The sequence below is a fragment of the Jaculus jaculus genome, chromosome 12 (genome assembly GCF_020740685.1).
Source record: "Jaculus jaculus isolate mJacJac1 chromosome 12, mJacJac1.mat.Y.cur, whole genome shotgun sequence".
Lineage (NCBI taxonomy): Eukaryota > Metazoa > Chordata > Mammalia > Rodentia > Dipodidae > Jaculus > Jaculus jaculus.
This window is the reverse complement of record NC_059113.1, coordinates 33,295,755-33,322,075: the sequence shown is the minus strand read 5'-3', so window position 1 is coordinate 33,322,075 and position 26,321 is coordinate 33,295,755. Positions and strand designations below refer to the sequence as shown.

The window sequence follows — 26,321 nt, the reverse complement described above, 5'->3', positions numbered from 1 at the left end:
TCCCCCACACACATACCAAAAAAGAGAGATGGCTTAGCAGTTAAGGCACTTGCCTGCAAAGCCTAAAGACCCAGGTTTGATTCCCCAGGACCCACGTAAGCCAGATGCACAAAGTGGCACCAGTGTCTGGAGTTCATTTGCAACAGCTGGCGCACCCATTCTCTCTTTCTCTCTCTCTCTCAAATAAATAAATAATTTTTTAATTGGGTATATAAGAGGAGTGTGCTATACGTATATCCATGTTTATATGTGTGTGGGCACGCGTGTGCGGGCACACTTGCATGTGCGGGCATGTGAGAGCAAAGGCCAGAGGACAACCGCGAGAGTCACCCTGAGGTACGCTGTCCACCCCTCAGTGGCCTGGAGGTCACTGGTTAGGCTAGGCTGGATGAGCAGCAAGTTCCAGCAATCTGCTTGTCTGCTGAGATCACAGGTGCATGTCGTGGGTGCTGGGGATTAAATTCAGGTCCCCATACTTGAAAAGCAAGCACTTTACTGACTGAGCCATCTTCCCAGCCCCATGCAAATGATATTTCTTCTTGGAGCTCCAATAAACTAAGATACTCCCATTTTATTTACTTAGAGGGTTTTTTTTGTTTTGTTTTGTTTGTTTGTTTTCCCCCCAAGGTAGGGTTTCACTCTAGTCCAGGCTGTCCTGGATTTCACTCTGTAGTCTCAGGGTGGCCTCAAACTCACAGCAATCTTCCTACCTTAGCCTTCCGAGTGCTGGGATTAAAGGCGTGCGCCACCACGCCCGACTAGAGACTCCCATTTTACAAAAGAGGAGACTGACGTTGACTCAGGAAGGTCAAAAGACTCACCCAAATCAGAGCTTATCTGCAGCCGAGATCCAAACCAGGTTTACACTGGCTCCAAAACTACACACTTCAATTAGGGGTAGATACACCTCTTTGAACAACTTCTGCCCACACGGCAAGCAGGCGGGCTGTGGATCAAATGCACCTGGTCCAGGTCTACCTCCATGGCTGTCTGAGCCTGCGGGTGCTGATGAACATAGGTTTCTCAACGTCTTCACCCAGTCAGATGGAGATGTAAGTGGTGACTCCACAAGAGCGTGAGGATCAAAGGCAAACATTGTATCTCCTGCCAGGCACATAGCTACCATCTAGCCACAAGCTGCCAGCTGTGTTTGGGGTGTGGCTCTGCTCCACTGACTCTTTAGCACTCGGCCACACGTCAGTTCCATCTCCAGGACAGGAGACCGACAGACATGTGATGCCATGTCGGCCATGCACCCTTCTTGCACACAGAGCAACCTATTTCCATTTGGAAACATGGAAGTGAAAGGGAAGGAAGGAAATGAACATGGAGGCCTTATAGTCCTTTAGAACTGGTTTTAGAAATTCTGAGCTGGCAATTTATAATAGCTGGGAAATGGAACCAGCCTAGATGTCCCTCAACAGATGAGTGGATAATGGAGATGTGGTGCATTTATACAATGGAGTTCTACTCAGCGGTAAAGAAAAATGAAGTTATGAAATTTGCAGAAAAATGGATGGACCTGGAAAGTATTATACTAAGTGAGGTAACCCAGGCCCAGAAAGCCAAGCGCCACATGTTCTCTCTCATATGTGGATCCTAGCTACAGATGACTGGGCTTCTGTGTGAGAATGAAAATACTTAGTAGCAGAGGCCAGTAAGTTGAAAAGGAGACATAAAGGGTGGAGAAAGGAAGGGAGGAGGATACTTAATAGGTTGATATTGTATATATGTAATTACAATGATTGTAATGGGGAGGTAATATGATGGAAAATGGAATTTCAAATGGGAAAGTGTGGGGGTGGGGAGGGAGGGAATTACCATGGGATATATTTTATAATCATGGAAAATGTTAATAAAAATTAAAAAAAAAAGAAATTCTGAGCTGGCAAAAGACATACACAAGTCGGACCTCCTGCTGAGTAGTAATAGTTCTAGTATGGGTGTGAATCTTTCCCCCTCCTCCAGGTAGAGTCTCACTCTAGCCCAGGCTGACCTGGAATTCACTATGGAGTCTTAGAGTGGCCTCGAACTCATGGTGATCCTCCTACCTCTGCCTCCCGAGTGCTGGGATTAAAGGGGTGTGCCACCATGCCCGGCCTAATATTTTTATTTTTATTTATTTACTTAGAGAGAAAGAGAGAGAATGGGCGTGCCAGGGCCTCTAGCCACTGCAAATGAACTCGACATATGCGCCTCTTTGTACTTCTGGCTTTGTGGGTCCTGGGGAACTGAACCGAGGTCCCTTTGGCTTTGCAGGCAAGCACCTTAACTGTTAAGCCATCTCTCCAGCCCAGGAATCATTTTTAAACCTACTCTCCTTTTAAAAATAATTTTCTTGGGCTGGAGAGACAGTTTAGTAGTTAAGGCACCTGGCTACAAAACCTAAGGACCCGAGTTCTTTTCCCCAGTACCCATGTAAAGCCAGATTCACAAGATGCACATCTGGAGTTTATTTGCAGTGGCTAGAAGCCCTGGTGTGCTCATTCTCTCTCTCACTACATCTGCCTCTTTCTCTCTGTCAAATAAATAAATAAATAAGTTTTGAATTTTTTTCCTTTTCTTTTCTCTTTTTTTTTTTTGTTTATTTTTATTTATTTATTTGAGAACAGCAGACAGAGAGAGAGAGAGAGAGAACAGGCACACCAGGGTCTCCAGCCCCTGCAAACGAACTCCTGACGCGTACGCCACCTGGTGCATCTGGCTTACGTGGGTCCTGGGGAATCGAGCCTTGAACCGGGGTCCTTAGGCTTCACAGGCAAGCGCTTAACCGCTAAGCCATCTCTCCAGCCCCACCAGTCATCTTTTATTGGGCATTTGTTCTCAGGATATGAAAGGATTCACCATTATTGAGCTCACAGACAGGAGTCCACCAAGCAGCCATCTTCAGGAGTGGAGCGCTCACACTGGCCCCGCTCCAGTGGCACTTGCAGTGACGCGCGTGTTTGAGGGAGAGGCAGTAGCTAAGCAGCAGCTGCCCTGTTAGCACCGTGTTATTCTTGCTGGCAATGCTGCTTGTCCTCACACTGATGTACTTGTAATTCCAATAGTAACCTCTCTGGAACACTCCAGTGATGCCTTTGGGGTCAAGTCTCACGTCAAGTTCCAGCTTGACAGCTCCCCCAGTTTGACCTCCGTAAATTTCTTCTCCTTCAGTGGTACGACTGACACCATCTCGGAATCCTCTTGTCCACTGAGTCCTCTTTTTCTCTCTTTCTTCTTCTTCCTCCCTCCCCCAAAATAGGGTCTCATGCTAACATAGGCTGACCTGAAACTCACTCTGTAGTCCCAGGCTGGCCTTGAACTCACAGTGATCCTCCTACTCTGCCTCCCAAGTGCTGAGATTAATGTTGTTTGCTATCACACCTGATTTCTTTTTCTCTTCTTATTATTTATTTGTGTGGAGGGGCATGTACTAACCACAACACATGTATGGGAGTCAGAGGACAATCTCAGGGTATTTCTTCTCTCCTTCCACACTTTTCTTTTTTTTTTTAAGTTATTTATTTATTTGAGAGCAACAGACACAGAGAGAAAGACAGATAGAGGGAGAGAGAGAGAATGGGCGCGCCAGGGCTTCCAGCCTCTGCAAACGAACTCCAGACGCGTGCGCCCCCTTGTGCATCTGGCTAACATGGGACCTGGGGAACCGAGCCTCGAACCGGGGTCTTTAGGCTTCACAGGCAAGCGCTTACTGCTAAGCCACCTCTCCAGCCCCCTTCCACACTTTTCTAAAGCAGTGCCTCTTGCTCTTGTGAGCTCCCAGATTCTCTTGACTCCGCCTCTCATTGGCATAGGCACATTGGGATTACAATGGCACAAGCCACTTCCAATCTGCCTTCATGTGGGCACTGGCCTCAAACTAGGCAGGTTTGCAAGCAAGCACCTTTAACTGCTGAGCAATCTCCCCAGCTAGGTGTGAACTACTAATATAAAGTAAATAGGTGACCTCTGGCCAAGAAGAGGACAATGGAAAAGGAAGTTTCTATACTTAATTATTTGATTTCCTAAACTCCTCATAAACATGATAATGGAACAAACTGACTAGAGGACTCCAGGAACTTACTGGCAAGAGAGGGTAGGAGGTGGGAAGAGGGGGGATAGCCAGAGTCTTTCCAGGAGTGTTTACTTAAAAATTTTCAGCTGGGCGTGGTGGTACACACTTTCAATCCCAGCACTCAGGAGGCAGAGGTAGGAGGATCGCTGTGAATTCGAGGCCAGCCTGAGACTACAAAGTAATTTCCAGGTCAGCCTGTGCTAGAGGGAGACCATACCTAAAAAAAAAAAAAAATTCAGGGTCTGAAGACATAGCTTTGCTGTTCAGGCACTTTTCTGTGAAGGGTTTGAGTCCCCAGTACGTACATACAGCCAGATGCACAAGGTGGCGCATGAGTCTGGAGTTGGTTTGCAGTGGTTGGAGGCATTGGCACGCCCATTCTCTCTCTCTCCCCTTCTCTCAAACAAATAGATAAAATATATTTAAAAAAATCAGGGCTGGAGAGATGGCTTAGCGGTTAATCGCTTGCCTGTGAAGCCTAAGGACCACGGTTCGAGGCTCAATTCCCCAGGACCCACGTAAGCCATATACACAAGGTGACGCATGTGTGTGGAGTTCATTTGCAGGGCTAGTGCCCATTCTCTCCCTCCCTCTCTCTCTCCCTCTCTCTCTGCCTGTCACTCTCAAATGAATAAATAAAAATAAAACAAAAAAATTTAAAAAAAAATCAAACATTTTGTTTTCACACCAACATATTTCCTGTGCAGAATAGTGTAAGACACTGAAACTCAGAAGTTGGAAGACAGGGAGTTGGGGCAAAGAAGGGAGGCGGGCAAGAGACAGCCATTTCAGGACTAGAGTAAGGTACCGAGTGCTTTGTTTTTCTGCTCCTGAACTGGAGCTTTCCTTATCTTTAGGCCTATCTTTATTGCCCATAAAAGGCACAAAAACTAAAAGGAAATTGGGAAATCACTGAATGATCAGACGCTCAGGACAAGTCTCCACGGGGAAGGAGGGCATTCAGGACCCAGCTGCAAGTACATTGCACAGTAGGAAGCGGAATGCTAAAGCATTCCGTTTGGGAAGTGAGAAAATAAGACCGCGCACATAGTTCAATTACCATGGGAGCTGGCAGGAAACGGAGGGCAGGGGAGCAACAGACTGAAAATATCTAGCCAGGGCTTGTTAGAACAGTGTGGACTTTGCTCCTCATCTCTTCCTTGGGACAGACTCCAAGCCTGGGACAATTCTACTCCCAGGGGATATGGCAAGGGTTGGGTCATACTTTGGGTAGAGGATGGAAGTGCCTATAGCCATCCGATCCCCCCACAGGAGCCCCATAACAAAGAGGCACCTGACCCAAAATGTCAACACTGCTGTAGGGGAAGAAAGAGAGTCCTGGGGTCCTGGGTCTTGGGTGGGCACACCTGCTGAGCTTGCCACTGGACATGAACTACAGATCCGGTTAAGGAGCAGCTGAGGAAACCCTGGACTTCTGGACATGGTAAACGCTCCCAAGATGTTATTTCCCATGGCCCGGTACTGACAGACATCATCCCAGTAGCATCAGTAGGAATAACTGCACACTAAGACTCACCGGTCCCACCCACAGACATAACGGGAAGGAAAGGAAGACCAAGAAGTGATCAGAGAAGAGCTAGATGGAGAGGTTTGTATATCTGCATATTGCGAACCTGAAAATAAAGGCTGGCAGTGAACAAGGAATTCACAGAAACAATGTAGAAACAGAACCGGGGTGGGGAGGTCATGAATATGGAATGTAGGCGGTGGGAGAGGCTGTAAGCTGTGGCTATACTGGGACCAAGTGCTCAGGACCTTTTGTCTGGGCTCTCCTATTTCCAAAACTGAACCAAGAAACCAGCGTCCTACAGAGTGGGGTGACTTAATGGGCAATTATTTCCTTACCTGTCATGTGGCTTCACGTCAGAGAACTGAAGTGATTGAGATGAGACAAGGAAAAAAAATCCCTTTCTTTGAGAACAGATTTTTTTTTTCTTTTTAAAATGTTTTTACTTATTTATTTATTTGCAAGTAGAGAGAGATGAAAAAGAGACAGAGAGTATGAACACACCAGGACCTCCAGCCACTGCAAATGAACTCTAGATGCATGTGCCACCCTGTGCATCTGGCTTTATGTTGGTACTGGGAAATCAAACCCAGGCAGTCAGGCTTTATAGGCAAGCACATTAACTGATGAGTCATCTTTCCAGCCCCCTTTAATTTTTTTTAGTTTTTTATTTTATTTATTTGAAAGAGAGAGAATAGGCACACCAGAGCCTTCAGCCACTGCAAATGCACTCCAGACACATGTGTCACCTTGTGCATCTGGCTTATGTGGGTCCTGGGGAATTGAACCTGGGTCCTTTGGCTTTGTAGGCAAGTGCCTTAATCACTAAGCCATGTCTCCAGCCACCCCCTTTAAATTTTTTTAAAATTTTTATTAGAATTTTCCATGATTATAAAGAAATATCCCATGGTAATTCTCTCCCTCTCCCCCCCCCCCACTTTCCCCTTTGACATTCCATTCTCCATCATATTACCTCCCCATCTCAATCATTGTACTTACATATATACAATATCAACCTATTCAGTGCCCTCCTCCCTTCCTTTCTCTTCCCTTTATATCTCCTTTTCCTTTCTTTGAGAACAGATTTTTGTTATTTTGTTTTTGTTCTTCTGAGGTAGGGTTTCACTCTAGCCCAGGCTGACCTGGATTTCACTATGTAGTCTCAGGGTGGCCTCAAACTCACAGTGCCTCCTACGTCCGCCTCCCAAGTCCTGGGATTAAAGGTGTGTGCCACCAAGCCTGGTTTACCCATCTATTTTGGATTTTTTCCCAGGTAGGGCCTCATTATAGCCCAGGATGACCTGGAACTCACTCTGTAGTTTCAGGTTGGCCTTGAACTCATAGCAATCTTACCTCTGCCTCCCGAGTGCTGGGATTAAAGGCATGAACCACCAGGTCGGGCTATTTTCATTGTATTGGTCCATCCTGGTTAAGTAACAAACAACCTTACTGGTGCTGGGAGAGTGCTTGCTTAGCATGTGCAAGGATTTGGGTTCAATCTCGAGAATCACACACACACATACCAAAAAAAAAAAACTTAAAATGAATAATTTATACACAATGGGAACTTTACTGCTCTTAGTTCTAGAGGCTGAGAAGTCCAAGGCGTTTGATGAAAGCTCACTCTGCATTGAAGAAGGTGTAGCAAGTGAGCCTCCTTTGTAATCTGATAATCCCATTCCTGAAGGTGGAACCCCAAGGTCTTGCCTCTTCAAAAATCAATTCAAACTGGACGTGATTGTGCACGCCTTTAATCCCAGCACTCGGGAGGCAGAGGTAGGAGGATCACAGTGAGTTCGAGGCCACCTTGAGACTACATAGTGAATTCCAGGTCAGCTTGAGCTAGAATGAGACCCTACTTCAAAAAAAGCAAAAAAATAGCCAGGCGTTGTGGCGCACGCCTTTAATCCCAGCCCTCAGGAGGCAGAGATAGGACGATTGCCGTGAGTTCGAGGCCACCCTGAGACTCCATAGTGAATTCCAGGTCATCTTGGGCTAGAGTGAGACCCTACCTCAAAAAACAAAAACAAACAAACAAAAAAAAACCTCAAAATGCATTAACTGTACAAAAGACCTGAAGCTGTTAAACTCCTAGAGGAAAATACTGGGGAAAAGCTTCATGACATTAGTCTTGGCAATAACTTCGTGGATATGATACCAAAAATACAGGCACCAGGACAAAAATTAAGAGTAAGACCACATCAAACTAAAGAGTCTGCACAGCAGGAGAAACAACACAGCGAAAAGGCAACTTACAGAATGGAGGAACGTGTCTGCAAACTATGTCTCTGATAAAGGCTTAGTTTCCAAAATATAAAAAAGAACTCTTGGGCTGGAGAGATGGCTTAGCGGTTAAGCGCTTGCCTGTGAAGCCTAAGGACCCCGGTTCGAGGCTCGGTTCCCCAGGTCCCACGTTAGCCAGATGCACAAGGGGGCGCACGCGTCTGGAGTTCGTTTGCAGAGGCTGGAAGCCCTGGCGCGCCCATTCTCTCTCTCTCTCCCTCTATCTGTCTTTCTCTCTGTGTCTGTCACTCTCAAATAAATAAATAAAAAATTAAAAAAAAAAAAAAAGAACTCTTGCCGGGCGTGGTGGCACACACCTTTAATCCCAGCACTTGGAGGCAGAGGTCAGAGGACTGCTGTGAGTTTGAGGCCACCCTGAGACTCCATAGTGAATTAGTGAGACCCTGACTTGAAAAACTAAAAAAAAAAAAAAAAACTCTTTATTTGTGTGTGTGCATACATGTGAATGCTTTCCATCTTATTTTCATTTTATTTGTTTATTTTATGAGAGAGAGAGAGAGAATAGGTGCACCAGGGCCTTTAGTCACCGCAAACAAACTCCAGAAGCATATGCTATCTTGTGCATCTGGCTTTACCTGTGTCCTTGGGCTTTGCAGATAAGTGCCTTAACTGCTGAGCCATCTCTCCAGCCTCCTTATTTTTTTCGAAACTGGGTTTCTCATTGAACTCGGAGTTCATCAACTCAGCTAGATGAGCTAGCCAGTGAGCCCTGGGCAGTCAGCCTCCTGTCTCTTCTCCTGGGCTGGGATTACAGGCGTGCGATTCTATTCCCAGCTTCTTACGTGGGCATTGGAGATCTGAATTCAGGTCCCTATGCTTGTCCAACAAGCAACTTACCCAGTGAAACATCTTCCCAGCCTCAGGAACTCTTATGACTCAATCATATATAGAAAAGTAAATGAATCACCTTACTAAAGGTATGCAAAAGACTTGAATAGCCAACGTACAAATGACCTAGAAATGTATGATCAACATCACTACGCATTAGGGATACACGAGATAGAGGCACAATGAGCTGTCACCTTACATGTTAGGATGATTGTTAACCAAAAGACAAGAGGCAAGTATTGGCAAGGGCATGGAAAGAGGGTGCCCTTTGTATATTGCTGATAGGAGTGCAAACTGGTACAACCATTATGGTAAACACTATGGCTGGACGCTCTTAAAAAATTAAGAACAGCCGGTTGTGGTAGCGCACACCTTTAATCCTAGCACTTGGGAAGCTGAGGTTGGAGGATCGCCATGAGTTCGAGGCCACCCTGAGAATTCAGAGTGAATTCCAGGCCAAGCTAGACTAGAATGAAACCCTAACTCGTAAAACCAAAAGAGAGAGAGAGGGGGATTCCCTTGGGCTGGAGAGATGGCTTAGTGGTTAAGGCATTTGCCTGCAAAACCAAAGGACTCAGGTTTGATTTCCCCAGGACCCACATTAGCCAGATGCACAAGGGAGCATACACGTCTGGAGTTTGTTTGCAGTAGCTGGAGGCCCTGACACACCCATTCTCTCTCCCTCTCTTTCTGTCAAATAAATAAATAAAAATAAAAATATTTTTTTAAAAGAGATTCTCTCTCTAGGGCTGGAGGGATGGCTTGGCAGTTAAGACATTTGCCTACAAAGCCAAGGGACTCAGGTTTGATTCCCCAGGACCCACGTTAGCCAGATACACAAGGGGCACACATGTCTGAAGTTCGTTTGCAGTGCCCGGAGGCCCTGGAGTGCCCATTCTTTCTCTCTTTCTCCCTCTTCCTCTGCCAAATAAATAATTTTTTTTTTTTTTAAAGAGAAATTTTCTCTCTTAGGAGGCAGAGGAAGGAGGATAGCTGGGAGTTCGAGGCCAGCCTGGGACTACAGAGTGAGTTCCAGGTCAGTCTGGGCCAGAGTGAAACCCTGCCTCAAACAAAACAAACAGACAAAAAGAGTTCTCTCAGGACAGTACAGTAGAAGGAATAACGAATGAAGTTGGTGACAACAGGGCTTTGTCCCCCTTGTTTACCAGAGCGTCCCTGGCACTCAGCAGGTACTCAATAAATATTAGCTAATGAACATTAAATCTTCCATTTCAGGAGAACTTGCATGTACAAATAAATAAATAAATAATTTTTTTACAAAGATTTAACCAACTATCTTTTTTTTAATATTTTATTTTTATTTATTTAAGAGAAAGAGAAAGAGGCAGTTCAAGGGAGAGAGAGAGCAAATGGGTGCGCCAGGGCATCCAGCCACTGCAAATGAACTCCAGACGCGTGCACCCCCTTGCACATCTATCTTACATGGGTCCTGAAGAGTCGAACCTGAATCCTTTGGCTTTGCAGGCAAACGCTCTAACTGCTAAGCCATCTTTCTAGCCCTTAACCAAAGCCCTGTAAAGAGATATAATAAATTAATTGATATCAGTTGATAATGTGGAAGCTGATGGTCATCAAAGATTTAGGGGACCAATAATTTAAAGATTCAAGTCTGGGTACTTTTTCGTGCAAACATTTCTGTTTCTCTGTTCCTGAGACCTCTGTGTGGGGTGAGACAAGGGGCAATAGTTTCTAAGGCAACAAGCCAATGCTGTCTCATTTTGCTCCACTTCCTCTTAGGAACAATGTAAGAACCACAGGGCATGCTGCCACACCCGCCAGGCAAAACTCCAGTGCTGTCCACTAACACTTGAACCTCCTATAGTGGACAAACACTATTCCATAGCACTGCCGAGTGTAACTACCGCCTAGGACTATCTGTACCAAGAGCCCAGCCCATGGGTGGCAAGTTCTGCCCCCTTACCACATCCACTGCCCTTCTCATTACCCACTGGTTTTCCGACCACAGGAAGACATCTAACAGGGACTAAGAGTGCCAGTTCTACAAATTCGGAAGGACCAGCCTCTGCATGCCACATGTCCACTTCACAACAAATGAATGGACTGCAAATGGGACCTCACCAAAGAACCCACACAGCCAGGCGTGGTGGGGCACACCTTTAATCCCAGCACTAGAGAGGCAGAGGTAGGAAGATCACTGTGAATTTGAGGCCAGCCTGAGACTACATAGTGAATTCCAGGTCAGTCTGGGCTAAAGTGAAACTCTACTTTGAAAAACAAACAAAGAGAAAGAGAGAGAGAGAGAGAGAGAGAGAGAGAGAGAGAGAGAGAAGAAATCCACAGTTATCTGACATCCCCACTTGCTGAGAAAGTACCTCCGAATTCACAGCATGAGTCCAGAAGTCACCTGGTGTGAGAACCCTCCCATGGTTCACTTGCCTCTGACACTTTAATCACAGTTACTTAGTTTCTCTTCCCCTGAAAGATATGTGCTCAGCTCTCCTAATTCCTCACCACTAACCCTCATCTTACATCAAAACCAGGGTAGCCTAAAGGAGGCTAAGCTGAGGAAGGGGTTCCCATAAAAATGACCAAACTGGGTTGGAGAGATGGCTTAGTGGTTAAGGCACTTGCCTGCAAAGCCAAAGGACCCAGGTTCAATTCCCCAGGACCCGTGTAAGCCAGATGCACAAGGTAGCGCATGTGTCTGGAGTTCATTTGCAGCAGCTGAATGCCGTGGTGTGCTCATTTTCTCTTATCTATCTGCTTCTCTCTCTCAAATAGATAAATATAAATGTAAATGCCCAAGCTGTCATGATTGATTGCTGACTGTGAATGTGTGCGTGTATGTGAGAACACACAGTGCAAATACTGAGAGAAGACAACAAATTGAATAAAGACACCTGAGCGTTATAAAATCTAGAACTCTAGAAGGAAAACTCAAGACAGGGACTCTGGCTCCTCCTCTTGCTCCTGTTTCAAGAAGGCAGTCTCCTTCAACATGAGATCTTCAGGGTCTTAGAGCCTCTGATCTATTCCTGAAGGTCCCATCAAGTGGACATGGGTTTTCTACAAGACTTGACTGTGTTCCACAAAGGTCATACAATCTTGAAGAGTTTAGGGTGGAGGGTCTCAACTGGACACCAGCCACATGGAATGGAGTAGCCCAGGTATGTGGGGGGGCTGGTAGCGGGACCCTGGCAGCATACCAGGAACCTGAAGAGCCGTCTGGAGAACTCTCAGTCTAGGGGAAGAGAGAAGGAAGTAGGAATGGAGCCAGCAAGACAACAAAGAGATTTCCTCAGAAATGCAATGTTCTCTTATCATATTCATGCACCTTGTGGGGCTCACTGAAGACTGGGGCTCCTTGACCTCAAAACTAAAAGGCATGAGCTGGAGAGATAGCTTAGTGGTTAAGGCACTTGCCTGAAAAATCAAAGGACCCAGGTTCAATTCTCCAGTACCCACATAAGCCAGATGTACAAAGTGGCGCATCTGGAGTTCGTTTACAGTGGCTAGAGGCCCTGGTGTGCTTATTCTATGTGTGTGTGTGTATGTTTTTCTCTCACAAATAATTAAGAATAAAATATATTTTCTTAAAAAAAAAACTACAAAGCAACATGGCAGTGGTGGTGGCCGTGCCCACAGTGGTAGAGGTACCATGGCAGAGGAAGGCTCCCATGGTGGCCCCAAAGCCATGTAGAACTGTCTACAGACCTGTAGGCAGCAGAGGCCCCAGATGCAGTGGACACAACAGCAGCAATAGTGGCCACTCGGGAAGTGTCCAGGCTAGAAACAGAAAGTCTCAGGAGCCGCAGGGAGCTTGAGGTCGTTAATCAATGTCACTGCTGGGGACCATCAGAGAGAAATGAGAAGACAGACTTTAGCTGGGGCTTTGATGAACCTAACCCACATCTACATCACATCGTCACTGTGGTGCCCAGAGGCCTGGAGGACACCCCAACTTCCTGGTGAAGAGGGAAAGTCCGGCTTTACAACTTCACACGCATGCCAGTCTGCCAGCGCTTAGAGCACTGTGAGCGGTGGATCTCTTCATTGTAGTTGGATTAAGCTAAACCTAAACCACCAAATGCAGCTGATTTTTTTTGTTGTTGTTGTTCTCGCATTCCTGAAATTTCTTTTTCTAACCCACAGGCTTTAGCTGTCTTCCTGTACCAGCTGGCTAATGAAAGCAACTGCTGTGCTCTGCAGGGTTAACTTATTCGCCGCCTGCAGCGTGCCTCAGCGCTCCTCGGCAGCTCACATGGTGCTTTAAATATATACAAAACCCACGCTGATGAGGGATGATTTTGCAGGCTGCTCCTGGGATTACCCTGTTGTGACACGTTCATTGCACAGTTCTCAGGAGTAATTCTACAGGGAACAGCAAGCACAGCAACGGCTACACGATCTGTGCCCAGTCAGGGAGAGAAACAGTTACGCAATGGCGGTTCAGCTGCTGGGACTGGGTTCTTCATCATGCAGGTGTGCCTGACCTTTGGGCGAAAGCGGCTCTCTCCAGACCATCAAAGACCCCCACCTCCTCTTTATTTCCGGATTAGAGTGCTCCGTGTGTGGCCCCTGATCCCTTCTTGCACCCAGCCCCCAGGCACAGGAGCTGCTGGGACAGCAGCCTATCCCCCAGCCCCAAGGCCACTCTGATCAAGAGCAACAGGCTTCTCTACCCTGAGCCCTGCTTTCTCCCCTAACTGCTATGTGCCATCAGCTCAGCTCAGGAGGCTCTGGGGAATCCTTGGATAAGCACAGATTCTGCTCAGAGCCCTGTACCCAAGCCCTCTAGAAGGTCACCCCTCCACAGCCAAGACGCCCACAGGAAAGGCCTGTCACATTCCTCTTATTGATTTAGATTTTATTTATTTATTTATTTATTTACTTATTTATTTTTGGTTTTTCTTTTTTTTTAATTTTTAATTTATTTATTTGAGAGTGATAGACACAGAGAGAAAGACAGATAGCGGGACAGAGAGAGAATGGGCGCGCCAGGGCTTTCAAGCCTCTGCAAACGAACTCCAGACGCGTGCGCCCCCTTGTGCATCTGGCTAACGTGGGACCTGGGGAACCGAGCCTCGAACCGGGGTCCTTAGGCTTCACAGGCAAGCGCTTAACCGCTAAGCCATCTCTCCAGCCCCTATTTTTGGTTTTTCGAGATAAGGTCTCACTCTGTCCCAGGCTGGCCTGGAATTCACTTTGTAGTCTCAGGGTGGCCTCAAACTCGTGGAGATCCTCCTACCTCTGCCTCCCGAATGCTGGGATTGAAGGTGTGTGCCACCATGCCCGGCCCCTACTTTCTTTTTTTTTCTGATTTATTTTTATTTATTTATTAGAGAATGGGCATGCCAGGGCCTCTAGCCACTGCAAACGAACTCCAGATGCATGTGCCACCATATGCATCTGGCTTATGTGGGACCTGGAGAATCGAATCAGGGTCCTTGGGCTTTGCAGGCAAGCGCCTTAACTGCTAAGCCATCTCTCCAGCCCTGTCACATTCCTTTCTGAGTTCTACCACCCTGGGCCCAGTGTTCACTCCACAATAAACTTTAAAGGGTCCTAGATTAAATATGAAACCTAAGACCAAAAAGCACCTGGCAGAAAACAGAAGATCTTTGGAACCTTGAGTTAGACATCGACTTCTGTGGTGATTTGAATCAGATGACCCCCATTCATGTGTTCTAAATGCTTAGTTCCCAACGGATGGCAATTTGGGAGGTGGGATCTTACCGGAGAAGGTATGCTACTGGGGGCAGGTTTGGAGTGAATATAACCAGCTCCCATTGCCAGAGGTTGGCTCATTCTTTTAATTATTTGTTTACTTACTTATTTATGTGTTTGACAAAGAAAGAGGGAGAGGGAGAGAGAGAGAAAGAGAGAGAGAATGGGCGTGTCAGGGCCTCCAGCCACTGCAAATGAACTCCAGACGCGTGCGCCCCCTTGTGCATCTGGCTAATGTGGGTCCTGGGGAATCGAACCTGGGTCCTTTTGGCTTTGCAGGCAAATGCCTTAACCGTTAAGCCGTTCTTCCAGCCCTTGGCTTGCTCTTCTGCGGCTGTTTTCCACCTATTGTGGCAGAGGTGATGTCCTACCTCTGCTCGTGCCATGATTTTCCCTATCTTCATGAAACTTCTCAAAACTGCAAGCCAAAGTAAAAACTTTCCTCCCATCAGCTGCTTTTGGTCAGGTGCTATAACTCATCAACGAGAAGGTAACTAAACTTTCCTTGATACACTACCGAAAGCATGATCAAAAATATATATTTGGGGCTGGAGAGATGGGTTAGTGGTTAAGGCATTTGCCTACAAAGCCAAAGGATCCTGGTTCGATTCTCTAGGACCCATGTAAGCCAGATGCACAAGGGGGCACATGCATCTGGGGTTTGTTTGCAGTGGCTGGAGGCCCTAGAGCACCCATTCACTCTCTTTCTCTCCCTCTTTCTCTCTCTCAAATAAATAAATAAATAAATAATAAAATATATTTAAAAACATATATATATATATATTTGGTGCTTGCTTGCTTTAGCAGCACATATACTAAAATTGGAATGATACAGAGAAGATTGGCATGGCCCCTGTGCAAGGATGACATGCAAATTCGTGAAGTGCTCCATATTTTTTCACACAATCACAGAAATTCAAATGCCACATGGTGTCACTTATCTGTGGTTCCTAACCTAGACCTGCTTGAGTTGCTGACATACCTGATAGGCCCAGACAATAGGAATGGAAGGGTTTGTGGGAAGGGAAAGGAGGGGGAAACAAACACAAAACTAACTCCAAAATGAGTTGGTACAATAGAAACCCTTACCCTTGGAGATAGCCTCAAAGATATAACCCTCAAAAGGAGTAAGTGGGGGGCTGGAGAGATGGCTTAGCAGTTGAGCACTTGCCTGTGAAGCCTAAGGATGCCGGTTCCAGGCTCAACTCCCCAGGACCTATATTAGCCAGATGCACAAGGGGGCGCACGCATCTGGAGTTATTTTGCATCGGCTAGAGGCCCTGGGGCGCCATTCTCTATCTCTGTCTGCCTCTTTCTCTCTTTGTCTGTCTGTCACTCTCAAAATAAATAAATAAATAATTTTTTTAAAAAAGGAGTAAGTGGGGAGCACCTGAAAAGTAGGGCCCTGGAGAGTGGGATGAAGCCTAAGCTTAAAAGAAAATTTTTTCTGTCTCTGGCCTGTAACTCCCAGTACCTGAGATTGGTTGCTACCCACATTGAGCTGTTGGTCAGAGAGACCTAGAGGTCCCCATATCAAGACAGCTTTCTGTCAAAGCACTTGATTACCCACCTGAGACAACAGGTAAGAGCTGAAGACACCATATGCTGCTGTCACAGAGCATGGACAGACCTGGCTGGAATCCAGAAGAGAGCTGGTCCCCAGACAGCCTGTGTAGTGCTAGAAAGCACTACATGAGCTACTGGGGTAAAGTGGCCAACCATGGTCTGAGCAACCAGAGGTCTAAGCTACTCAGAAGCAAACACCCTGACAGGATGTACACGCCAGTGCGACAGTGCCACATAGCCTAGGTGGGTAGCAATAGCTTTCTGATTGACTAAGAGATCCACCCAGTGTAAAAGGACCCATATCTGGAATTGAGAACCAGATCAGAATCCTATGGAGACAAAGATTATGCTCTCCAGTGTCAAGATGTCACTAGTCTGGCTAAAAGAGGGGTTACATACATCAAATTCTCCCTAAATTAATAATGTTTATCCCATTTAAGATATGCTGACTTCACTCTCCATTGGAGAATCTGTTCTTCTTTTTCAGAAGGTAGGGAGACCTTGCACTTCAGCCAAGCCACAGCTGAAACCACAGAGGAACTGGGAAGACGAGCAAGGGTGCTGCTTCCATGCTGAACCTGATAGTCAGTGACTGGGTGTAGGGGACTGACCCTGAGGATACTCAACACCAAAGCAGAGATCCAGAGGCTCCTAAGAGCTCATCACTGACATAGACTTAAAACTCGTCCACCATGGCTCAGGAACTTTGCAGAAGAGGGGGTGGAAAGATTATAAGAGCCACAGGTTGAGACATCATGCCCAGAGACATTCCCTCTCCCCTCAAAATAACTGACTGCTGCTCCCACAATGGATAAACCACAACCCCAAAGGGATTACCTGCGGCCCCACTGAGGAGTGTTCCCAACAGAATGGGGGCAGGGATGAGGGAAAAGAGGGTACCAACACATGATATATCCATATGAAACATCTTGTTAATAAAAATAGTAATAAACATTAAAAAGCGTATTAGGTGGGCATATTAACTTCAATATCACAGTGCATATTTGCATAGGTAAACTTTCAATTTTTAGAGATGGAATGGAGTATGAGACAAGGAATATAATGCTTAACTCATGAACAAGTGAGAGTAGCTCATTCCTCAAGTAGGAGATAAATAATACATATTCTTTCATTGTCATATGTAATATATTTAAAGCAAGGAAAATAAACACATAAAAATTTAAAATATGTATATGTATTTGGCTTTGAGAGATGTATCAGTGGTTAAGGTGCTTGCCTATAAAGCTTAACAACCCAGGTTCAATCCCCCTGTATCCACATAAAGTCAGATGTACAGAGTGGCACATGCATCTAGAGTTCCTTTGCAATGGCTAGAGGCCCTTGTGCACCTCCACCCCCGTCCTTGCATATATATATATGGGTGTTGTGGCAGCATATGCCTTTAACCCCATTTTAAAAAAGAGGAGGCTGCCGGGCGTGGTGGCACACGCCTTTAATCCCAGCACTTGGGAGGCAGAGGTAGGAGGATCACCATGAGTTTGAGGCCACCCTGAGACTACATAGTGAATTCCAGGTCAGCCTGGGCTAGAGTGACATCCTATCTCAAAAAAAAAAAAAAAAAAAAAAAAGAAGAAGAAAAAAAAAAAAAGGAGGCTGGGGGCTGAAGAGATGACTTAGCGGTTAAGACACTGGCCTGTGAAGCCTAAAGACCCAGGTTCGATTCTTCAGGTCCCACACAAGCCAGATGCACATGGTGGTGCATGCGTCTGGAGGTCATTTGCAGTGGCTAGAGGCCTTGGTGCACCCATGCTCCCCTACCTAAGAGTTGCCCAAATCGTACAGCAGCCCATGCCACTTCGCCAAAGCGGCCACACAGCCTCCCAACCCTGGGGGGTGCCACCTGCACTGAGGTTCGAGGGAACTTATGCTCAGGCTTCGTGAGGAAGAACGAGCTGGGAAGGCGACTGCTGTGATGACAGCATGCCTACGGCAAGATGGGGGGTGAAGACAGGAGAAGTTTCCAGAAGCTTGCAAACGGAACAGTGAATAACCAGAAACCTTGCCTCGAATGTGGTGGAAGGCAAGGGACGACCTGAAAGTTGCCCTCGGACCTCCACCTGCGTGCCATGACTTGTGTGTGCACACTCGTGTACACGTATACACACGCAGATGTCTCAGGAGGAGGTGGGTACCCTATAGGTTTGCACATCCCCAGGCTCAGTAGACTTATTTACAGCCCAAGGTGATCCCCTCCTCCAATCCCTCCCCAGGGCCTCTGCCGAATTTGCCCCAAGGGAGCCTGGAGAAGGCACTTGTGACACTTTCTTTCAAAGCAGGGAAATCTATGTCAGGCACTTGCGGTTCTCCCAGTATGAGGAAGACAGCCAGTCACTGCAACAAAATACATATGGTTTTTACCACACAGGGGACACAGACCTCTTTCAAAGGACTCCTGTCACCAAGTTAGAAGGCATTACTGGCTTACCTCACTCACTCTTGCAATTGTCCTGAAGTCTCTCTCTCTCTCTCTCTCTCATCTCTCCTGCAACATTCTTCCTGAACTGACAACATAATCATTTTCTGCTTGATGAATACGTGAACCTAATACACTTCCTTCCTCTCATATGAACAGCCTGCCTGTGATAAGACCTAACCCCACACACGCCTTTTAGACCATGTTAAAGGTTCTGCCTTCATGACAGATCATATTTTATTTTAATTGTTACATTTGGCATCATTTCATTTATATTGTTTCTCATTTCCAGTCATGGTAGACATGGTGTTTCCTTGTAAGATTATGTAATGTAATAATACTTACTAATGTCAGTTGATTTTAGGGAGTTCTGGGAAAAGTGGTCTCAGAGAGAATGCAGAGCTGTCTGAGGAGGGGTCAGAGGAGATGAGACATGGGAAGCCTGCAGCGTTGGTGCTACCATGAGGTGAGAAAGTCTGAATATTGGCCAAGATGGGTCCCCAGCAAAGACGCAGACGTCTCCTGCGGGTGCTTCCAGACAGCCTCAGCCTCACTGTCCCTCCTGGCCTACCACCCAAAGAAGCCCTCCTCTGTGACTCATCAGTCTCCTCGTGGTACCTTCATAGTCACGGCCACAGCCCCCAGCCCAAACCATTGATGTATTTGTGATGGAGAGTTTTTCACAGTGCTGCGATCAAACCCAAGGCCTTATGCATGCTAGGCAAGCAATCTCCCAACTGAGTCTCTCTCTCTCTCTCTCTCTCTTTTTGAGGTAGGGTTTCACTGTAGCCCAGGCTGACCTGGAATTCACTATGTAGTCTCAGGGTGGCCTCGAATTCATGGTGATCCTCCTACCTCTGCCTCCAGAGAGCTGGGATTAAAAGTAAACACTTTTTAAAAAGTATTTATTGAAAACAAATAGAGATGGGAGGCCTGGAGAGATGGATTAGTGGTTAAGGCATTTGCGTGTGAAGCCTAAGGACCCAGATTCAATTCCCCAGGACCCACATAAGCCAGATACATAAGGTGGCACATGCATCTGGAGTTTGTTTACAGTGGCTGAAGGCCCTGGCGCACCCATTCACACGATTCTCTCTCTCTCTCTCTATATATATATATATGTGTGTGTGTGTGTGTGTGTGTGTGTGTGTGTGTATGTATATATATATATATATATATATATATACATATATATATATATGTACATATATATACCTCTTTCTCTTTCAAATAAATAAAATAAATATTTTTAAAAAATAATATAGAGATAGGGAACACAGGGTGACAAGGCTGGCTGAGCACGGTGATTCTCCCATCCAAGTACTAACCAGGCCCGACCCTGCTTAGATTCCGAGATCAGACAAGATCGGGCGCGTTCGGGGTGGTATGGCCGTAGACTGAGCACTGTGATTCTAAGAGGTGTCCCTAAGCCCCACAGGTGGTCACCACACAAAACCTGGGAACAGGGAGAGAGAGGGGAAGAGGCCAGAAACTGTCACTACAGCAATTTTGCCTCCAGCACCTTGGGTTCAGCTTTCTCAACAAATTTTCTCGTGTCTTTTTTTTTCTAAGACCTAATTTCAACTTTCGTTGCCTCTCAAGTTCTCACTCTTCCCAAAATTTGTTATCTACATTCCCAACCCTAAGACTTCAACTCTTAGGATACTGGTAAACTTCCTGTTTGTTTGGTTTTGGATTTTCTTTTTTGTTTGTTTGTTTTTCAAGGTAGGGTCTTGCTCTAGCCAGGTTCACCTAGAATTCACTATGTAAACTCAGGATGAGCTCAAACTTCTTATTGGTTTTCCGAAGCAGGGTCTTGTTCTAGCTCAGGCTGACCTGGAATTCACTTGATAGTCTCAGGGTGGCCACAAACTCACAGTGATCCTCCTACCTCAGCCTCCCGAGTGCTGGTATTCAAGGCATTCACCAAAACACACAGTTTAAGCCGGGCGTGGTGGCGCACGCCTTTAATCCCAGCACTCAGGAGGCAGAGGTAGGAGGATCGCCATGAGTTCGAGGCCACCCTGAGACTCCATAGTGAATTCCAGGTCAGCCTGGGCTAGAGTGAGACCCTACCTCGAAAAAACAAAACAACAGCAAAAAAAAATACACAGTTTATTCCTGTTGATTGACTTAGGCTACATGATTCATAAAAATTTCAAGAACTGAAGTACATCTAACCAACGGGGAAAGTGGCCTTGCCACTTTAAAACTCTACTTTCTGCTCCAGAGATGATACAGTGCACCACATATCCAGGGCTTTGTGTGTGGCGTGGTGTGTGTATGTGGTATATATGCACGCAGATGCCCATGCCCCATGTGTGCACATGTGGAGGCCGGAGGAGGATGCCCTCCTCTGTAACTCGTCTGTTTCATTCCCTTGAGACACGGTCTCTCACGGAACTTGGAGCTGCTGTCTTCTTTCTTGGCCAGCCAGTCTGACCAATGAGCTCTAGCAATTCCCTGGTCTCTGCCCCACACAGGGCTGGAGTTACAGGTGTACATGGCTATAGCCAGCTGTTTACTAGGCGCAGTAAGTGCCGCAGTAAGTGCTCTCACCTGCTGACCCATCTCCCCAGGCCCACATTGAGGACAGGAGTGTGTGTGTGTGTTGTGTGAAAGCATTTAACACTCCATTAGCATTTGTGTTTACGTGTTTGTTATTATTGCTGCAACTGAACATTATATAAGTATTGCCCTCCCACATTTCTTCTAGGAATTGCTCGGTCATAACCTTCGCCTATTTTTCTTTTAACTTTTTTTTTTTAACTTTGTGGGATTTGTGGGAACTCTTTATTCATTATGAATAGCAATCTATGTGGTATATATGCTTTATGCACTTCTCTCTGTCTGCCACTTCCCTATCTGCATACCTCAGGAAGTTGTGTGGGGTTTTTTGTTTGTTTTCGTTTATTGGTCTTGTTTGTGTGTTTGTTTTTGGTTTTTCGAGATAAGGTCTCACTCTAGCCCAGGCTGACCTGGAATTCACTATATAGTCTCAGGGTGGCCTTGAACCCATGGCGATCCTCCTACCTCCGCCTCCCAAGTGCTGGGATTAAAGGCGTGCGCCTCCTCACCCGGCTCAGGAAATTCTAACGTATAGAGTCTCCCAGATCGCATGAAATGAATAAACCCCGGCAAACCCAATGGTGAACACTGAGAGACTTTACCTCAGACAAGGTAGAAAGCCAAGACTGACACCTGGAAGTTGCCCTCTGACCTCCACACACAGCATGTGCACAGCTGCACTCACACGTGAACATGCACATCATACAAACACGGGTGAAAAATGAAAACATATAATGCATATTTAGGTGTATAAAATGCATATCAATTTCTGCTTCCAATACCAGAGAGCGCAGACCAGGTATTATCTCAGTGTGTATGTGTGCATTTAGTTTTTTGGGTTTGTTGTTTTTGCATTTAGCTTTTGTTTCCTCACCTCCAAAGCCCTATGAAATAGATTCTATCTTAAACCAGTCTCCCATTTTTGACTCGATGTTACTTTACATAATCCATTCTCTATACATATTACAAAAGTACAAAAATTGCCACATTGTGCAATGGGATGAAAATACACAGCTCCTATACATAAAACAGATAATCCAAATGAATCATATGACACAGAAAAGTTAAAAGTTTAAGAAAGATGATTATAAGGCTGGGCATGGTGGTGCACACCTTTACTCCCAGCACTCTAGAGGCAGAGGTAGGAGGATCAGTGTGAGTTCAAGGCCAGCCTGAGATTACATGGTGAATCCAGGTCAGCCTGGGCTAGTGAGAACCTATCTCAAAAAAAAAAAAAAAAAAAAAAAAAAAAAAAAAAAAAAAACTTGGGCTGGAGAGATGGCTTAACAGTTAAGGCACTTGCCTTAGGACCCGGGATCAATTCTCCAGGTCCCATGTAAGCCAGATGCACATGGTGTCGCATGCATCCAGAGTTTGTCTGCAGTGGCTAGAGGCCCTGGCGTGCTCATTCTCACTCTCTCATCCTTCTCTCTGTTTCTAATAAATAAAAATAAATAAATCAGAAAAAAATAAAGGACATGAGGACAGCTCATAAATGATATTGGAAAAACATATTAGCGTTATTTTTATTTTTTTAACTTTTTTTGAAATATTCCTTTTTTATTTGTTTGTTTTTTCAAGGTATGGTCTCGCTCTAGGCCAGGCTGACCTAGAATTTACTATGTCGTTTCAGGGTGGCCTTGAACTCATGGCAATCCTCCTACCTCTGCCTCCCGAGTGCTGGGATTAAAGGCGTGTGCCACCATGCCTGGCTTTAAAACATTCTTATTTATTTATTTTATTTGAGGGAGAGGCAAATATAGAGAGAGAAAGAGTGAATGGGCACATCAGGATCTTCAGCCACTGCAAATAAACTCCAGACATATGTGCCACCTTGTGCATCTGGCTTACATGGATCCTAGGGACTCAAACCTGGGTCCTTTGACTTTGCAGGCAAGCACCTTAACTGCTAAGCCATCTCTCCAGCCCTTAAACTTTTTGTTGTTGTTGTTGTTTGTTTCAAAGTAGGGTCTTTCTCTAGCCCAGGCTGACCTGAAATTTACTATGCGGTCTCAGGGTGGCCTTGAACTCATAGTGATCCTCTTACCTCCGCCTCCCAAGTGCTGGGATTAAATGCATATGCCTCCATGCCCCGCCTTCAACGTTTCTCTTAAAAGAAAAAAAAAAATGAGCTGAGCGTGGTGGCACACACCTTTAATCCCAGCACTCGGGAAGCAGAGGTAGGAGGATCGCCATGAGTTCAAGGCCACCCTGAGATGACAGAGTTAATTCCAGGTCAGCCTGGACCAGAGTGAGACCCTACCTCGAAAAACCGAAAAAAAAAAGAAAAAAAAAAAAGAAAGAAAAAAATGTATTTACATGTAGACAGTGAGAAAGAGAGAGAATAGACATGCCAGGGTCTCTTGCTCCTGCAAATAAATTTCATATATATGCACCACTTTTTGCATTTGGCTTTTTGTGGGTACTGGGGAATCAGACTCAGGACTGCAAGCTTTGCAAACAAGTGTCTTTAACCACTAGCAGTCTTCCTGCTCCAGCATTATTTTTTTGTTTGTTTTGAGGTAGGGTCTCACTCTTGCCCAGGTTGACCTAGAAATTAGTCTGTAGTCCTAGGCTGGCCTTGAATTCATAGTGATTCTCCTATCTCCTCCTCCTGAATACTATGATTAAAGGAGTGTGCCACCATGCCTAGCCCCAGCATTATTATTTTTTTTTAATTTATTTATTTGAGAGCGACAGACACAGAGAGAAAGACAGATAGAGGGAGAGAGAGAGAATGGGCGCGCCAGGGCTTCCAGCCTCTGCAAACGAACTCCAGATGCGTGCGCCCCCTTGTGCATCTGGCTAACGTGGGACCTGGGGAACCAAGCCTCGAACCGGTGTCCTTAGGCTTCACAGGCAAGCGCTTAACCGCTAAACCATCTCTCCAGCCCCCGGCATTATTTTTAAATTATTTTATTTATTTATTTATTAGAGAGATAGAAATAGAGAAAGAGGCAGAGAAAATGGGCACACCATGGCCTCCAGCTGCTGCAAACGAACTCCAGATGCATGTACCACCTTGTGCTTCTGGCTTTACATGGGCACTAGGGAACAGAATCTGGGTCCTTTGGCTCCGCAGGCAATCTTCTTAACAGCTAAGTCATCTCTCCAGCCCTGGTTCCTTTCTTACTACCCAGTATTCCCACCTCTGCAAATGTACAGATATAATTCCCCAACACAGGAAAGGTTCATTGGCCAAAATCATGACTCAAATATTATGCATCATAGCAAGAAACAAAAGAAGGAAGGGAGGGAGTGGATGGGGAAAAGAGGTGAGGTAAGGAGAGGTGAGAAGGGAAGGGAAGAAGAAGAGAGGAGGAGGGAAAACTAATGGTATGATGGTGTGAGCCTTTAATCCCAACACTTGACAGGCAGAAGTAGGAGGATCGCTGTGAATTCAAGGCCACCCTGAGACTACTGAGTGAATTCTAGGTCAGCCAGAGCTAGAGCGAGACTCTACCTCAAAAAAAAAAAAAAAAAAAAAAATCTAAGAGAGGACTGGAGAGATGACTTAGTAGTTAAGGCACTTGCCCACAAAGCCTGTTGATCTCCTTCCAGATCCTATGTAAGCCAGATGCACAAAGGTGACACAAGGTCGCACATGTGCATTAGATGGTGCAAGCATCTGAAGTTCAATTGCAGTGGCTGAGGCCCTGACATGCCACTTCTCTCTCTCGCATACTCTTGCTCTTTCTAAAAGAATAATGTAACAGGATATAAATAAGCTGTATGGAAACCTACTTTTTTTGGACAATGGCATGTCCAGAAGCCATAGATTGTTACTTAAAAATTTTCAGTGCCAAGAATGGGATACTTTCCAGTGAGTTGTTGGCCAGGGGGGTCCTGGTGCCCTCAAAACATTACAGGCCATTTCCAAAGCTCTTGGTTTCCCACCAGGAATAGATGGTAAGACCCTACTGCTGAAGATTCCACATACTTGGCTGCAAGGCCACTGAGAAATCCTGCTGGAGCTGAGCTGAAAACATCCTCCATGTAGATCAGCTGACAGAAAGCTGGAAGAAGCCATTCTGCATGCAGTTCAATGGCAGAGAGAGAAATCACCAGTGGAGATACTCAACAGTGGACACTGCAAGCCTTAAATTTGGCCAGCCAGGCAAAATGAGCCAATGGGTACAATAGTGGCATGTCTGTTATGGGGGAAACCAATTGCTCTTTAAGTGGACTGGAGGCCTACTCCATGGGAAGGAATGAACCCCTGATATGAAAACCTACAACAGGGGTAGTCATGAGCCCTTGGGGTATAATATCTGCTGCTGTCTGGCTAAATGTATATACTATGCTTATCAAACTGTCCAGTAAGCACTTCTCTTAATGTTCATACCCATATATTAATGCTACTCTCAATTTTGGTTAGAGAACTTTCTCTTTTCGGAGGTCACTGCCATCTGGGATGACTCAGAAGGCACTTTGGTATTGAGAAGAAGTGACAGAGGAGTGCTCAGCACTGAAATATCTCTATCACACCTTCCAAGGCTCAGGGTCCATTGCGGAAGAGGTGGTGGAAAGAATGTAAGAGCCAAAGGAAGGGTAGTACTTCTTACAATGTGCTCCTTCAGACACAAAATGGCCTGGATATTCATGACCTCTCAGCCCCTGACACTACCTACACAAGACCATCATAATAGCAGGAAAAGATAATGACATCAAAATAAAAGAGAGACTGATTGAAAGAGGGAGGGGATATGATGGAGAGTGGAGTTGTGAATGGGAAAGTGAGGAGGAAGGGAATTATCATATTTTGTTTTCCATAATTATGGAAGTTGTCAATAAAAAAATAGAGAAGCCAGGCATGGGGGTGCATACCTTTAATCCCAGCACTTGGGAGGCAGAGGTAGGAGGATCACCATGAGTTCAAGGCCACCCTGAGACTACATAGTGAGTTCCAGGTCAGCCTGCACTAGAGTGAAACCCTACCACAGAAAAAAAAAAAGAACAGTTAACTAGGACAAACACTTAATAAACTATTATACATTATTTAAAACAACTGCAAGTATATGATAACATTAAAACATCCTCACACTCATTGTACAAGTAAAAAAAAAAAAAAAAAAGCTTAAAGAAAGAAACCTTGACAGATGTTTTAAGGTGTCCTTGAGTTACTAGTTAAACTTTCACACTTGTTGTTTGAAAGTTAAAGTACTAACTGAACCATGAGCTTGACAGGGACCCTTGTATGGAAGACTACCACCTGCCCAGCCTTCGCTGACATACACAACCTTTGCCTCCATTTCTTCCTTTCTTTCTTTCTTTCTTTCTTTCTTTCTTTCTTTCTTTCTTTCTTTCTTTCTTTCTTTCTTTCTTTC

General features: G+C 45.6%; 1 protein-coding gene and 1 non-coding gene across 4 annotated transcripts in view; one reads left to right on the top strand and one right to left on the bottom strand.

Annotated features, from left to right (window-relative positions):
• Nucleotides 1-26,321, bottom strand: part of Specc1 (sperm antigen with calponin homology and coiled-coil domains 1) — a 310,970-nt gene that overhangs the window by 265,999 nt on the left and 18,650 nt on the right. The window lies entirely within an intron of this gene.
• On the top strand, nucleotides 15,214-15,324 carry LOC123453823. The gene has a single exon (XR_006633001.1). It is a non-coding gene; the product is annotated as a U6 spliceosomal RNA (small nuclear RNA).